Here is a 16,819-nt window from a genome sequence, read left to right as displayed (position 1 = left end):
ATTCTGTGTTGTGTAACTTTCTCCATTCTGCTGTAACTTCTTCCCTCTTAGCCCCAAATATTTTCCTAAGCACCTTATTCTCAAACACCCTTAACCTATGTTCCTCTCTCGAAGTGAGAGTCCAAGTTTCACAACCATACAGAACAACCGATATTATAACTTTTTTATAAATTCTAACTTTCAGATTTTTTTGACAGCAGACTGGATGATAAAAGCTTCTCAACCGAATAATAACACGCATTTCCCATATTTATTCTGTGTTTAATTTCATCCCGAGTATCATTTAGTCCATACCTGTGGAGTAACGGTCAGCGCGTCTGGCTGCGAAACCAGGTGGCCCGGGTTCGAATCCCGGTCGGGGCAAGTTACCTGGTTGAGGTTTTTTCCGGGGTTTTCCCTGAACCCAATACGAGCAAATGCTGGGTAACTTTCGGTGCTGGACACCGGACTCATTTCACCGGCATTATCACCTTCATATCATTCAGACGCTAAATAACCTAGATGTTGATACAGCGTCGTAAAATAACCCAATAAAATTTTTAAAAAAGTATCATTTATATTTGTTACTGTTGCTCCCAGATATTTGAACTTCTCCACCTCTTCAAAAGATAAATTTCCAATTTTTATATTTCCATTTCGTACAATATTCTCGTCACGAGACATAATCATATACTTTGTCTTTTCGGGATTTACTTCCAAACCTATCTCTTTACTTGCTTCCAGTAAAATTTATTATTATTATTATTATTATTATTATTATTATTATTATTATAAACGTTTAACAACTGGAGTCAATCTATTCTTGAGAATCTGAATCCTTAAAGGCCATGCTTCATTTTCGTGGGCCCCCTGAAATGTTATACATAATTGAGGTGCTCAGAATAATAACGGGCAGATCCCAATCGAAGTTCATTTTGAGTAAAATGACATTTTATATACAGGACTTTAATTTCGAAACTTTCCAGTCTAAATAACTAATTATTTAAATTGAATTCAATTTAAACAAAAACACGTCAATTTAAATATTGAGAGGAACGTCTGAAATTAGACTTAATTGCATTTTAGATTTCATCACCATACCCAGCCACCCGCACTTTGAAATTTGAAATGATCCCCCTATATTTTTATACTTAAATATGAAAGAGCATTCATTAAATTGTTTATACAATATACCTCATTCATTTGTTTTTGCATCTTTTGTTTTCTATCTTACCTTATGGGGATAATTCTTATTATACTATAGTCGCGACGCTGTTATTCCCGGCGTGACTCCTCCCCTTTGCTTACGTCTTAGGAAGTGAAGGCTCTATAAAGTCTAGGTAGGTAGTATCGTTCGCCATTCTTGTTCTTTCGTTGCCGAGCTACCATACGAGGAATCTATTTGCCACACCGTTAAACATTATCATGTCGTAGCTCCTATGATAATAAATCAAACGCACTGTAATTCAGGTAATAATTGAGCGGCAAATAACGTCCTCGTGTGCTTTCTGCGAACGCCAACGAAAGAGCCAAAATGGCGGGCGATTATATTAAGTATTTTTCCAGCCCAAGGAAATGCTTAACGTCTTCATCAGCGAATCACAAGACGCACACGTTTAAATGTAGCCGATCTGCAACGTGATTGGCTGCCGGAAATTAGAGCGACGGGACTATAATTTCCGATCGACTGACAACAATCACAGTGGCATTCATATCAGTGACGAAAATATTTGAGTTGAACTTCCCAATAAAAACGATAAGAATTTCCCTGCGCCTTTGGTCTTTTATAGATAATAATCAAAATCACAGAAGTTTCGTGAGAGCCACTCCGTGTAGGTAATATGATACGATCAGTATAGTCTAATATAAAACCAGAACCTTTGAAACACAAAAATGCTTGTCTTGTAGCTACGGAATAATAGTTATTAAACGTTATTGTAGTGGAACTTTAGGTCTAAGTGCGCAATTCGAATTGAATGAACTCTGCCACTGCCGTTTTAATTTGGAGTTGATGACCTCTAAGCATTTACAAGCCAGACGTGCGCCATCTTGATGGATGTGTGAGCGTCATCTTCCAAATTCCAACAACCATTTTCTTAGAACTTGCGGAACCTGCGAAGACACAGCGAATACCAAATGAGAAAGCAGCAACTACAACTGTTTACTTGGTTCGGAGGAGCTTTTCAGAAAACGCTGTTACTCCATATCGTCCATTCTTCCACTTCTTCAGCATTCTCATTATTCCCCTTCATTCACTTTTCTTTCCTTTTATTAATAATCCTACATTTTCACTTTCTATCTTTCACCTTCATCTATCTATCTATCCTTTATCTATCTATCTATCTATCTATCTATCTATCTATCTATCTATCTATCTATCTATCTATCTATCTATCTATCTATCTATCTATCTATCTATCTATCTATCTATCTATCTATCTATCTATCTATCTATCCTTCATCTAAGTTTTCTTCTTCTTCTTCTTTTTCTTCTTCTTCATCCCCACCTTTTATTCTTTCTTCCTCTACGCATGGCTTATTTGGTCTTCAAAAAACATGATCTTCCCATTTTATTCTTCTTACATTTGTTGCTGAATTTAAACTAAATATGTAAAGTACAGACGTGGACAAATTATTAGACTAAAACGTTTTTCTTGGAAACATAATATAATTAATCATATCAACTATCAGTATAATTCACAGAGTCTCTATTGTTGTAAATATTATTGTTTACATCTTCTGGTATATTTTTCCAATGGTCAAGTATATTTTTTCTGGCTATGTTGGTATTATTGGTGTTTTAATTATATACTGCAGAAGATATTCTCCTATGGCCTGCAAGAAGACCGGACATGAACGAAATTGAAAATCTGTGATCTATACTGAAGAAGAAAGTGAACAAAAAAGAGGCTTACAACAACACATGGACTCATTTAAGCACTGTCTGATATCTGGCTAAATTATGCTGATATTCAAAAAAAGTGTCAAACTTTGGTTTCCAGCATCCCTGACAAAATCAACGTGTTAATAAAGAATAAGGGAATGTTCACAAAATATTAGTAACCTCCAGACTCAATTTTCTGTTCATTATTTCTGTGCAAAATACATTTTGTTCATTATTTCTACCTATAAATACAGCTTCGTTGCACATATAATTAATTTAGTATAATAATTTGTCCACGTCTGTATGTAGTTCCGCTCTGTGGCATCGCGGACTCGCATTACGGAATGCGCGCTGGTTCGAGTGTTCATGGGAGAAGAAATTTTCTCATGAAATTTCGATCTGTGTATGGGACCGGTGCCCACCCAGCATCGTGATGCACTTGGGGAGCTACAATAGGTAGCGAAATTGCGGTTTCGCAACCCAGCTGGAGGGATACCTCTATTCTGGTTGAATAATCGTCCACCTCTGCTTCGACATGTGGACGTGAGGCCAACAGCCGGCTAGTCGATCTTGGCCTCCATGTTCTGTAGCGCCATGGATTTACTTTTGGATGTAAAATATGTGCGATTCTGAATAACAGAGTTATAATGTTTACAGAAAACTACTCTGAAAGAAACTAAATGACAGATAATAGCAACAGTGGAGAAACATGATTGATATTCTTTATTCTGAAAAATATTAGATGGTTTGAGAAAAGGAAAACAGAGAGCTATTATTCTTATGACCATGAATTTTGAAGATGGCGCCTGAAAATAACAAGAATTGAAAGAGAATATAGGCTAATAAATATAGGGAAAATAGAGGGTGAAAAAGGAGAAGAAATGGATGGGGAAAATAATATAAAGGAGAAGGAAAGGAAAGAGGAAAATGAAATAAACAGAGATAAATAAAATATAAAAATAAAATAAAGAGAATCAATCACTCAATCAACCTCCAGGCGCTACTACAATTGATGAAAGACTCTGGCCTACAGCTTGTCCAAGTCAAGTCTGCGAGTGGGGATATCGGGATGGAATGTGGAGGCAAAACACAGTTGCCACATAGGTCACTTGACGCTCAGATTTCAACGTGTGCACATCGTTTAAAATACACTACGGAGCGCACGGAGTTTTTGTCCTTGTCTTCAGATAAAGGCAACAGTTACGCTGTCTCCCAGCCTCCCCCCTCATGCAACTTTCTCCACGCTTGCCAATCAGAACACCAAACCTCACTGTCAAGCAGAAGTAGAAGTACAGTCTATTTCAAAGCGTCTTAAATTGTTACCGCTCTATGAATTGAAGCACAGTAGGAAAACTTTGCTGTCATATGAGACTGTACTGGTCTCCTCTCGTTACCGCCTCCTTTCACTACAGAACTGCCTCCAACTTCCCCTCTCGGCTCGCAGACTTAACTTGGTCGAGCTGTACCTTACAGATGTCGCCGACTCATGTCTGTCCTAGACACATTTCCTCCAACCTCTTATGCCTACTGCTTCCACATCCTTGCTAACTTCATCGAGACATCCCTCCCTTGGTTTTCCTGGTCTCTTTGTTGGTTTGGGACTGGATAAAGAGAACAGAAGGAGAAATATTGTAGCATGATAAGAATTATACGTCAGAGAAAAATGTAAGGCCAAGGAAAGAACGAAAATATAACAGCTATAAGAAAGGAAGTAGAAAAAATTTAAGAGAAAAGATAATAATAATAATAATAATAATAATAATAATAATAATAATAATAAACGAGCGAGGTGGCTCAGTGGTACTGCACTAGATTCACATTCGAAAGGTGCCGGGTTCAAGTTCCTTGGCCGCTAGTCTTACTGATGTAAAAAACACGCCGAGTTGAAAATTTACATACCATGATTTATTATTGCCTTAATCATCATTAGGATAAAATTATCATTAAGTAAAAATTGAAATCAGTTTAATCAGTTATTTAAAATAATATTAAAATAGAAGCGGAATCGCAATAGCCCACGGCCTACTGATAGGTCTATAACCCACACGCGATATGACCATAGATAATAGATGTTAATACATGTAGGTAAATAAATGTAACAAAAAATAACAAGTCATAAGAATTATAAAAGAAGAAAGTACATGAAAAATATAATAATAATAATAATAATAATAATAATAATAATAATAATAATAAAGTTGTTAGTATAAATATTATTATAAAAATACATTTTACTGTTTAAGAATACACGTAGAAAAGAACACAGGGAAATCAGGAAGAAAGTAAAAAAAATCGAGAAAGAAAATTATGGGAAAGTGAAGAAAAATGTAATAATGAGAAGAAATGAAGAAGAATAATTGAATTAGAGGAGAAGTGGAGTGGACAACAACAACAACAACGATAATAATGATGATGATGATGATGATGATGATGATAATAATAATAATAATAATAATAATAATAGTCATCATAAGAATTGTAGAATGGGTGAACCAATTTATTATTATTATTATTATTATTATTATTATTATTGTTATTATTGTTATTATTATTATTATTATTATTATTATTATTATTATTATTATTATTATTATTATTATAAAAGAAAGGAGATATAGAATGCATAAGAATACACACGAGGAAAATAAGATTAATAATAATAATAATAATAATAATAATAATAATAATAATAATAATAATAATACTGTAATTAAAAAAGTGGAAGAAGAATAAAATAGAGAAATATAGAAAAAATAAAAGAAAAATGGAATAATCGTAAGGAAAATAAAGAAGTATTGATAGAGATGATTATCGGTATACCTTTCCTTGTCACTGAAAGTAACAAAATGGCCGACAAGAATATAAAGCGCATTTCAGTTCTGTTAATATTTAGAGATTAATAAATTTATTTATAATTGGATCTAGAAGAATGAATAGAGCTTCACTGCCACTTGAATCGTACCCGTACAATTTTGTCTGCGTCTATCCCAATTGAAGGGAATTAATTAAACGGTAATGAAGGGGGCCGTGTTTTGCCGCGGCCTGTACATTGTGTTCCGATCCAGTGAGAATCTCCATGGCTCGTTGCTCGGCCTGCAAGAGAAAGATGGAATGGTCCAGACCGGAATGACTGATATAGATGTACGTCGGCACTGCTCTTAACGGGAGGAGTGAAGACGGAGTGGCCGCGGCGGAGGATCTAGCTTCATCACAACTTCATCTCGTAATTAAGAATGAGCATGCGGCCAGGTGCACGTCCGGAGGAGCATGTGGCCAGCTCTCAGCTCTCGAAACGCACAGGGGAGAGTGGCCTAACCGATAATGGTCAATTAAAAAAAAAGTGATTTTTATACTAGCCGTCATTTTTTTTGCCGTGTATTCGTTTTTATTTTACTGTACTGTAAAATGTTTTAATATTATAGACAATGTTAAAATATTTCGTAATTAACAAAATTGTTGTTTATCTAACTTTCACTGGCAATTCGAATGAATTTATAGAAAAATAAATAAATAAATAAATGCAGTATGTTCCAAAATCAGTTTGATGATTTCCACAAATTAATTTAAAGATAATTGGTAGAAATTATAAATAAAAGTAAGCACGAATTCGTTTCTTACATGTCTCAAGATTTCTTTGCACACATTCAATATTATTTCCATCTGTCGCATCACTGATGTCTCATTGGTATGCACTTGCTAGACAATATTGATACGGTTGTGGTAGGACTGTGGGAGGATAGAATGTGTCGATACATTTGGTCCTTCACACACCCTTACACAAAAAAATTGGAATGAGGTCTGGAGACATTGCAGGCCACACTATTGTTCCTCCTCTTTCAGTTCATTGCAAGAAAGTTTGATTTAACAAACTTGGCACTTCCTGCTATAAATAGAGAGCTACACCATCTTATTAGAAAATCTGTAACATGTTTTAATATTATAGACACTGTTAAAATATTTCGTAATTAACAAAATTGTTGTTTATCTAACTTTCCACTGGCAATCCGAATGAATTTATAGAAAAATATATAAATAAATAAGTAAATAAGTAAATTAGTAAATAAATGCACTATGTTCCAAAATCAGTTTGATGATTTCCACAATTATTTATTTCAAGATAGACATTATAAATAAAAATAAGCACGAATTCGTTTCTTACATTTCTCAAGATTTCTTTGCACACATTCATTAGTTTTTCCATCTGTCGCACGACCGATGCCTCATTGGTATGCACTTTCTTCCCAGACACTGGTTAGCATGTCTCCATCACATTTTTCTAGACAATATTGATGCAGTTGTCGTAGGACGTGCGGGAGGTTAGGATGTGTCGACACATTTGGTCCTTCACACACCCTCACACAAAAAAATTGGAATGAGGTCTGGAGACATTGCAGGCCACACTATTGTTCCTCTTTCAGTTCATTGCAAGAAAGTTTGATTTAACAAACTTGGCACTTTCTGCTATAAATAGAGAGCTACACCATCTTATAAGAAAATCTCCAGTTGCGGAAGTAACTTTCAACATATCGGTTTAAGTCTTCATAATGATTATGAATTTATTATTATTTCCTTACGATTATTACGTCAATTGTACTTTTAACATAGCTTACGATTTATTTACATTATTAATATTAGGATCTAATCACTGTTAGAGCTAACAGAGCTAACTAGCTCTAGTAACTAGGCAACGCGTACCAATGACATCAGTTAAAAAAACTGTCTGTGGTTGCTTTCCGCATGCATCCGCGATTGACTTTCATTCCAATCCTGATTAATATGGGTACTGTAAGAATTAACAAAAAAAATTGTACACGATGTATCGATGGTTATTAGAGGAGAAAAATTCGCTTCGGCGCCGGGGATCGAACCCGGGTCCTTAGTTCTACTTACCAAGCGCTCTAACCGCTGAGCTACGCAGAAGTTCAATCTACAGTACCGGATCAAATCCCTCTCCTCCAGTGTTTTTCACTTTGTGGCCTGACTCCAAGTTCGACATATTATGTTGGTATTATTATATTAAATCAACTGCCATTATACAAGGAGCGGTCCACACCTGTGGAGTAACGGTCAGCGCGTCTGGCTGCGAAACCAGGTGGCCCGGGTTCGATTCCCGGTCGGGGCAAGTTACCTGGTTGAGGTTTTTTCCGGGGTTTTCCCTCAACCCAATATGAGCAAATGCTGGGTAACTTTCGGTGCTGGACCCCGGACTCATTTCACCAGCATTATCACCTTCATCTCATTCAGACACTAAATAACCTAAGATGTTGATAAAGCGTCGTAAAATAACCTACTTAAAAAATTATACAAGGAGCGCACTCAGTTGAGTGAATTGGTGGCCGGGATTCCACAGTAATATGCACTGATGGACAAAGAGTCGATGTAAAGATTAAATTTTTGGTTCTACAGAATATACAGTAGCGTGCAAATTAATCCGAACACGACATATTTTTACATTTTCTGTCATTGTTGGCCTCACAGCTGCTCATACCGCTTTAATTGACATCTGTAGTATGTGTAATTCCATTGTTAAAGGTCTGTCATTATTTTTTTTTATAATATGTGACATTTTGCCTGTCGTTTTGTACTTATAAGCATTTCAGTTGTGTTGAAGACTTAATACTGAAATCCTGTGTACATTCTATCGTCTTCACAAATGGATACAACTCCACGAAAACGGTCTAAAATTATAACAATAGCAGAGCATTCTTCTATGACACAGAGGCAAATTGCTGCAGAATGTCACATCGGTTTGGCTACTGTTAATTCGATCATAAAACGATACAGGGAGACTGGATCCATCACACCCCAGAAAAAAGGAAACTGTGGCCGGAAAAGGAAGACTTCACCTGCAGATGATCATTTAATTGTCAGGAAAAGTAAATTAAATCCTAGACTAACTGCTGTCGACTTAACCCGCGAGTTAATGGCTACCACTGGGGCGAATATTCACGTCACAACAGTGCGGCGTAGGCTTTTGGAAGCTGGACGAAGGGCTCGTAAGCCTATTAAGAAGCAACTACTAACCCCTGTTATGTGCAAAAAACGCTTAATGTGGGCAAAATTACATCAACACTGGACAGTGAATGGCTGGAAGAATGTACTTTTTTCCGATGAGCCTCATTTCGAGGTCCACAGCCACCGTGTTTCTTACGTACGGAAAGGATCCGAAAAAGTAACAGCAGCTCATCTCCAACAAGCACCCAAATACCCCCCTAAGGTAATGTTTTGGGGTTGTTTTACACATGAAGGGCCTGGAGCATTAATACCTATCAAGGGAATGATGAATTCTGACAAATATATTCACTCATTAGAAACCAGAATCGTACCCCAGCTGCAAAACTCATTTCCGGATGGCAGAGGTGTGTTCAACAAGACCTGGCACCATGCCATACGTCTCGAAAAACTACAGAATTCTTCAACTAGAAGAATATTCAGGTACTCCCTTGGCCAGGCAACTCACCCGACATCAACCCCATTGAGAACTTGTGGTCAATTTGCAAAAGAAGAATGCAAAAAATGGATTGTTCTACAAAGGAGAAGATGATTTCTGCCCTCATTGGTGTATGGTTTCGGGATGAAGAAATGAAGAATATTTGTGGGAAATTAGTGGAATCCATGCCAAATCGTCTCAGAGCTGTTATTAGGAACAAGGGAGGCCACATAGATTACTGAGATATGTCTTAGATCCTTTTTTTTTTATCCCGTTTGAGTGTTTTTGTTCGGATTAATTTGCACGCTACTGTAACTGTTATAGTAACAATCGTTATTAGAGGAGAAAAATTCGCCAAAACGTAGAATAAAGTTAATTTTTGTAATAATTGAACTCAATAATTTGTCAATTTTATATGTGCATTTTTTTCGATTTCTTAAATCTGCCGTATTTTCTTTTAAAAAAAGTTGGAAACTCTAGTTTGTAGTCATATGTGGTAGCACTGTTTCACAACGATGGAGCCGATATTAGGTTACTGTGGTAAAACAAGAAGTGTTGTGTAAGATTGCAGAGCATAAAGCTAAATTGGTGTGTATTATTTACATAATGTAACTGTGAAAGCAGTTAGCTGGCTAAACCGGACGGATTCCTGATTCACGAACAATGTAAACTGCAGGTGTAGCAAATTTACAGCACTTAATGGCTGTATTTAAGGCGGTACATGTCACTTCAATTGCTGATGTGACTATTAGAAGATCAGGAGCTGTATTAGCGTCTAATTTTATACCAAATTTGGCAGGATCTCGTTCATTATTTTAAGAAAATTTCACCGTGTACACTCAGTAAGAATTACATAAAGTGACTATAAATGCATCTTTTGTAGCACAGAACCGCATGGTTTTTTTTTCTACGAGAAATTATCAGCTTCTGGTTTTTGTTTTCTAACTGTAACGATAGCCCATCCTGCTTTTAATATTCATCAGGGAGTTTCCAACACGATTTACACCATTATGTGTCCCAATTTCCATCCCTACTCCGTCTGGTCGGATCTTAGGAACGTAGCCCGTCTTCCAAGTGGTGGTTCCTACTGTAATTCTCCCAATTTGCCTCATAATGACAGGTTTCCGGTTCTATCAACTCCCTTGTGCCCTCCCTCGAGCATTTTATCTTCTCTCTTAACACAGAGAGGTCCTACAAATGTCTACATGACAATTTTAAATGACAATAAGTGGCGGTATGATTTGTTGTCTTCAGAATTTCTTTCTTTTACAAGATTTTCTTTCAGCTCAAACACTTTCCGGAACAAATTCCTTTTCGAATCTTTAAGAGAAGTTACGACAGAATTTTCCAACAATAATTTTAATGCTATCATTATGAAATTTTTATATGTATCTATGTATATATGTATGTATGTATGTATGTATGTATGTATGTATGTATGTATGTATGTATGTATGTATGTATGTATGTATGTATGTATGTATGTATGTATTTATTTATTCACACTGCAATGGGTATATGCCCGGTGGCAGTGGTAACTAATTACACTCAATAAAGACAATAATAAACACAATTAATAAAAAATACAATTAATAATAATACTAATAATTAATACTAACAATAATTAATAATAATAATAATAATAATAATAATAATAACAACAACACGGAACATCCTAAATTAAATGAAGCAAGATCGGTTAAAATAATATTTAAAGTAAATCTAATTTGTACCTTAAACCTATGTTCGAACTAAAACCCACGAGTATGATAAGTTCATATCTGCACAAGTACCTTTCAACACTACGCTTATTTCGCTGTCAACTCACTCACTGCACTGGAACTACGACACATTTCACTGATTCTATCCTGATTTCACTAACACTTCAAAAACATTTCACTGTTCAAATACTTTGCACTGCCACTATAAACTATAAAGCTTCACTGACAGGAACACGTTTCACTTACTCAACACACTTCACTGACACAACACACTTCACTGACACAACATAATTCTTCACTGATAGAACACTTCAATAACAAAATATCAATTACACCCTTTAAACACTGTGTATAATTATCGTCTATTAGTAAAGTCCTTAAGCCTATTTCTAAATATATTTTTGGTTGTTGGTAAAGCTTTTAGTAAGTCTGCAGGTAAAGCATTCCAGTCCCTGATAGTACGATTGAGAAAAGAATATTTTCCAGTGTCCGTCCTCTGTCTTCTTTCCCTCAATTTATAAGAGTGGTCGTTCCTTGAAGAGTAATTTGGCGGCTGCAACCTATTTTTTATTTTATTTATGCTCTCATTAGTATTTATAGTATTTTACCCTTCCTCGTAGACATTACCGCTGTTCCTTAACCACGATCCCATTAGCTACCATGAGCCCGACGGGAGAGCTCACAGGAATGAAAGGCTCAAGCAATCAAGGAGAAAGTTTAAAATTTAATTCAATTAATAATTTAACGAGCAAATGAATTTTGCTAAGGAAAAGACTAGTGAAGTGCTTTGTATGGAGTGTGGCATTGTATAGGGCAGACACATGGACATTACGTCAAAGTGAAGAGAAGTGAATAGAAGCATTTGAAATGTGTATACGGAGCAGAAAGGAACGTGTGAAGTGGACAGACAGAATAAGAAACGAAGTTGTGTTGGAAAGAGCGGGTGAAAAAAAGAGTAATGCAGAAACTGATCAGGAAAAGGAAAAGAAATTGGTTGGTTCACTGGCTGAGAAGAAACTACCTACTGAAGGATGCACTAGAAGAAATGATGAACGGGAGAAGACTTCGGGATGAACAGGAGAAGAGTTCGGGGTAGAAGAAGATATCAGATGATAGATGACATTAAGATTTATGGATCTTATTAGGAAACAAAGAGAAAGGCAGAAAATAGGAAAGACTGGAGAAAACTGGGTTTGCAATGAAAGACCTGTCCTTGGGCAGAACACTAAATGAATGAATAAAATGAATTTTAAAAGGAGTATTGAATTACCGGTACGCTTTCTTCCCGCCACCTAGTATGAAATCACAGTCTAGTGTATACAGTCGCGAAGTTTGAGTTTATGAGAGTACTAGGAACAATTGACTGTGCAGGTACTATTTCGTATTGTCTGTAATGAGGCGATAGTAGCGATCCTAGTGGTTAGCAACTATCTATGGATGCATATTTACTACGTATTGAGCTTCGTGACTGTATATGGTAGACTGATGAAATCTTGAAACCGCTGAGCCACTATTTTTATTGCAGTAACTCAGTTTTATGCAGAAGACACTGTACTACGGTTTCCTCTATGTCATTGTTCTTAAAAGCTTCTAATGTTTGTGAATACATGAAATTTATCTTACATTTCTTTTTGCATATATTAAATGAATACTTTTTTTAAATGATTACAATTCATCAAGCTAATATAATGACGGTAATGAAGGGCGAGAATTTTAATTGCGAGCAATTAAAACATTATTTTTAATTTCATCAGTTTCTTAAGAAAATATTACTTCATAGCTCTACTAAAATGATTTCTATATCATGCCGTTGCTTTTAATTGTTGCACAGGAGGATATGAAAGCTATAAACTTCCTTTATTTGAATTATAAATTACAGACCTTTAAACAACAATTAAACGCTGTGGGAAATTTTACGACCATGATTCCTCGAGTAAGGAAAACTGACGTCCAATAAAAACGTTTTCACATTTTTATCAGGGGACTTCCATTTTGTTTGCAGCCATTCTAATTTTAGCGTTTGAATTTTGATTAATGCTAGCTTTTATTATTTTTTATTCAGTCCATTCGAAGGTGAGATGAAAGAAACCGGCAGTTTGAACATAATTTTTTCCAGATCATTTAATCCCTCTCTACAAGCTGTGACTCCGCCTGATCCCCTTCCTCCCGCTCCAGACGATTCTCAAAAATCCTGGCTCGTCACCAAAGTCTCACTAATTTTAATTTAACAAGATATAAACAGCTGAGTAACGGTTTGACAATTCTGTCGTCAGCGCCACGCTTCGTTCATTACCTGAACGTCGTTTATTTAATTTCTCTGTATCCGATTCATTCGTTGTTTCGTGCAAAGCGGTAAACTGTCAAGTTATCATTACAATATTGAAACAGTCTTCGTTCCTTATGAAAATTGAAGACTTCGGATAAAGATCATCATGAATAATATTTCCGTCCATAGCTACTTAATTTCCTTGATAATAATCCGTGGCGCTACAGCCCGTGAAGGGCCTAGATCGACCAGCCGACTGCTGGCCTCACGTCCACATGCCGAAGTAGAGGTGGACGATCATCCAACCAGAATGGAGGTATCGTGTGGTTAGCACGATGATCCCCCCAGCCGTTATAGCTGGTATTCGCAACCGGATTTCTCTGCCTACCGTAGCTCCCCAAGTGCATCACGATGCTGGGTGGGCACTAGGCATGAGAAAATTTCTTCCCCCATGAGGAATCGAACCAGTGTGCATTCCGTAACGCGAGTCTTAGGCGGGATGCCTTAGACCGCGATGCCACGGCGCGGGACTTAATTTCCTTGAACTAACATTAAAAACACTCATATAAAATAAAAACCAATTACTGTATATGCACCGTATAAATACTCGTAGAAGAACTGTTTTGTTTCTGTATAGAACTCAAAATATTGCCCATTTTTATGTTGCCAAAAGTAAGACACCTAACTTCACTTATGTATAAAAAAAAAAGTTATGTTTTATTTAACGACGCTCGCAACTACCGAGGTTATATCAGCGTCGCCGTTGTGCCGGAATTTTGTCCTGCAGGAGTTTTTTTTACACGTCAGTAAATTTACTGACATCAGCCAGCACACTTAAATGCCATCGATCTGGGCTGGGATCGAACCCGCAACCTCGAGCACAGAAGGCCAGTGCTATACCAACTGCGCTACCGAGGCCGACTGCATGTATGTATGTATGTACGTATGTAGGGGAGAGTCGGGTAGTATCGGACAGTGCGTTTCTTTCATCTACCTGAAAGACATGGTTACGTTTCTCTATGCGACATCACAGAAACGTAACCATGTCAATCAGGTACTATCATCGTGTGGTAGATGAAAGAAACTCACTGTCCGATATTACCCGATGTCCGATACTACCCGACTCTCCCCTATGTACGTACATATGTACATATGTATGTATTCTAGATATAATTGTAACGATTATTCTAAAGGGTAAGGCTGTTGTATTGAATTAGAGTCTGGCCTTAGCTGTGCTAGATTAAGTAAGTTATTATTAATTAATTAATTAATTTTAGTGTCACGATTCCTTGTTTTAGTTTCCAATTTAAGGAATTCGAATTTTGAACGAGGCTGTCTCAACACATTTGGTCAAAAATTAAAAAAAAAAAAAACTTCCTCTAATTTCTGGTGGTTGAAAGAAAAGTCCTGATGGCCTTAACTCCACCAGAGTAAATAAATAAATAAATAAATTAATTAATTAATTAATTAATAAAGAAGTAAATAAATAAATTAATTAATTAATAAAATAAAATAAAATAAATAAATAAATAAATAAACACTACTATAAGTTATACCAAAAGTTTAGAACACCTCTCCACAAGTGATGTTTCACTCGTGTCATTATACTTATATGTAAAACTCCCTGAAGATAAATATCTCCAGTCATTATTCCACATCGCAATACTCTACGACTTCACGTTCACACTAAGTGAATTTCGATCTATTTTCATTTTTATAGGGAAGAAATCCAACCTGTCCACACTTATAGCTGATTACTAAAAATGGAGGGAATAAGCTGATTAACCAATGTTACCAACTCTTAAAGTTATGATGTAAATGACAGTGGAGGACCCATAACATTTGCATTGAATATCAAATTCAAGAGAATTTTATAAAATGGCAATTTTTCCTAAAGAAAAAAAACTGTCTGGATTACAATGCCTGCACGAACCGTCACAATTTTTTAAACAAAAAGCAATACTTGCACAAGAAGTCTTTCTGATGTATCTAACTCTACCCCAAAATTCACTGATCTAAGTAAACCCATTCTGGAGTAATTCGTTTTTTTCCTACAAAATATGTAATGTTTCAATAAATTTCATGTATGTACAGTATGTATTTATTTACACTGCAAGTGGGCAAGTACCCGGTGGCAGTGGTATATACAATATAAACAATACACAATAAAATTACAATACACAATACAATTATACAATACACAACACAATAAGAATACACAATACAATTTAACACAGTAATTACAATTGATAATAAAACATAAAATAACCTAATTTTACAATACAACCTACATATGTATAGGCCCTACATAAGTTTCAATAGTCTTTCACTTTACTCTCATCTCACTCACTGTAGTGGCACTATGACGCATTTCACTGACACTTTAGCACACATTTCACTGACACTCTGTAACACATTTCACTGACACTATAGAACACATTTCATTGACGCTATAAATTATCACTGATAGGAACTATTCACTGCACTGTAAAACCATAACTTCACTGACTCACCTCGCTTCACTGATACAACAGTTCAAATAAGACATATAATTACACCCTTATGCATACTTATAAACCAGCGTTGTCAGACAGAGACTAAACGGAGCGGAGCGCTCCACTAGACTGGTTGCGCGCTCCGGTGTTTCCACAGACATAAGCAAGTTCACGCTCCGATCCAACTCCACAACCGGTTTTGGAGCTTACAACTCTGACACTACTGTTATAAGCAGAATTACATTTAAGCTAAACATTTCTAGTCTAAGACCCTCTTACACGCTATTTTTAAATAATTTACGATTCAAACCAAGGGAGTAACTCGTCAGGCTAAATAAATACATGTCACCTTAAAAAATGAAATGTTAAATGTTAAATGTTAATAGTAATGAAAATGCCGTATGTTAGTCGCGAGCAATGCCCTGATATCCCTTCAGAGGCGTTTTACAATAACAAACAGAATATGGACAATCGACCTCAGGGAGGCTCTTAGTCGCATTCCTTGTCAAATTACGTACATAAAATGCCTCGTAACGCGAACAATATGAATATGATGTCTTTGAAAGCGTATGTTAACAACTAGCACTCCTCCGTCACTCCTGCTTTAGTTTCGTTACACGGGTTTGTTTTCCATCAACAAACTTGGTTGTTTGTTCTTTCTCTTGTGTACAAAGAGTCAACAATCAAGCGGCGCGTTTGTTGCACGAGTCAACAGCTCAACACTCACTCTGCTAATATTGACTCGGTGATGAGAGCGTACTAAGTGCTGCATTAACTGGAATTAAATAAAACGGCGAGATCTCAAGACGCACGAACGCACTTGCAGAGGAGAGAGAAAGGAGGAATGAAACAGACGGGAAAAGTAAAGAATAAAGAGATAAGCAAGAAAGAAATGGACGTAAAGATGAGAGACAGAAAGAAAGAAAGAAAGATAGAAAGAAAGAAAGAATGAAAGAAAGAAAGAAAGAAAGAAAGAAAGAAAGAAAGAAAGAAAGAAAGAAAGAATGAAAGAAAGATAGAAAGAAAGAAAGAAAGAAAGAATGA

The 16,819-nt window shown here is 36.1% G+C and overlaps 1 protein-coding gene across 1 annotated transcript in view; it reads left to right on the top strand.

The window, feature by feature from the left end:
* Positions 1-16,819, top strand: part of ci (cubitus interruptus) — a 631,597-nt gene that overhangs the window by 189,451 nt on the left and 425,327 nt on the right. The gene's annotated exons all lie outside the window — the stretch shown is intronic.

This window comes from Periplaneta americana, chromosome 2, assembly GCF_040183065.1.
Source record: "Periplaneta americana isolate PAMFEO1 chromosome 2, P.americana_PAMFEO1_priV1, whole genome shotgun sequence".
NCBI classification, from domain to species: Eukaryota; Metazoa; Arthropoda; class Insecta; order Blattodea; family Blattidae; genus Periplaneta; species Periplaneta americana.
Note: the sequence above shows the minus strand (reverse complement) of the source record. Positions and strands in the feature narration are given on the sequence as shown.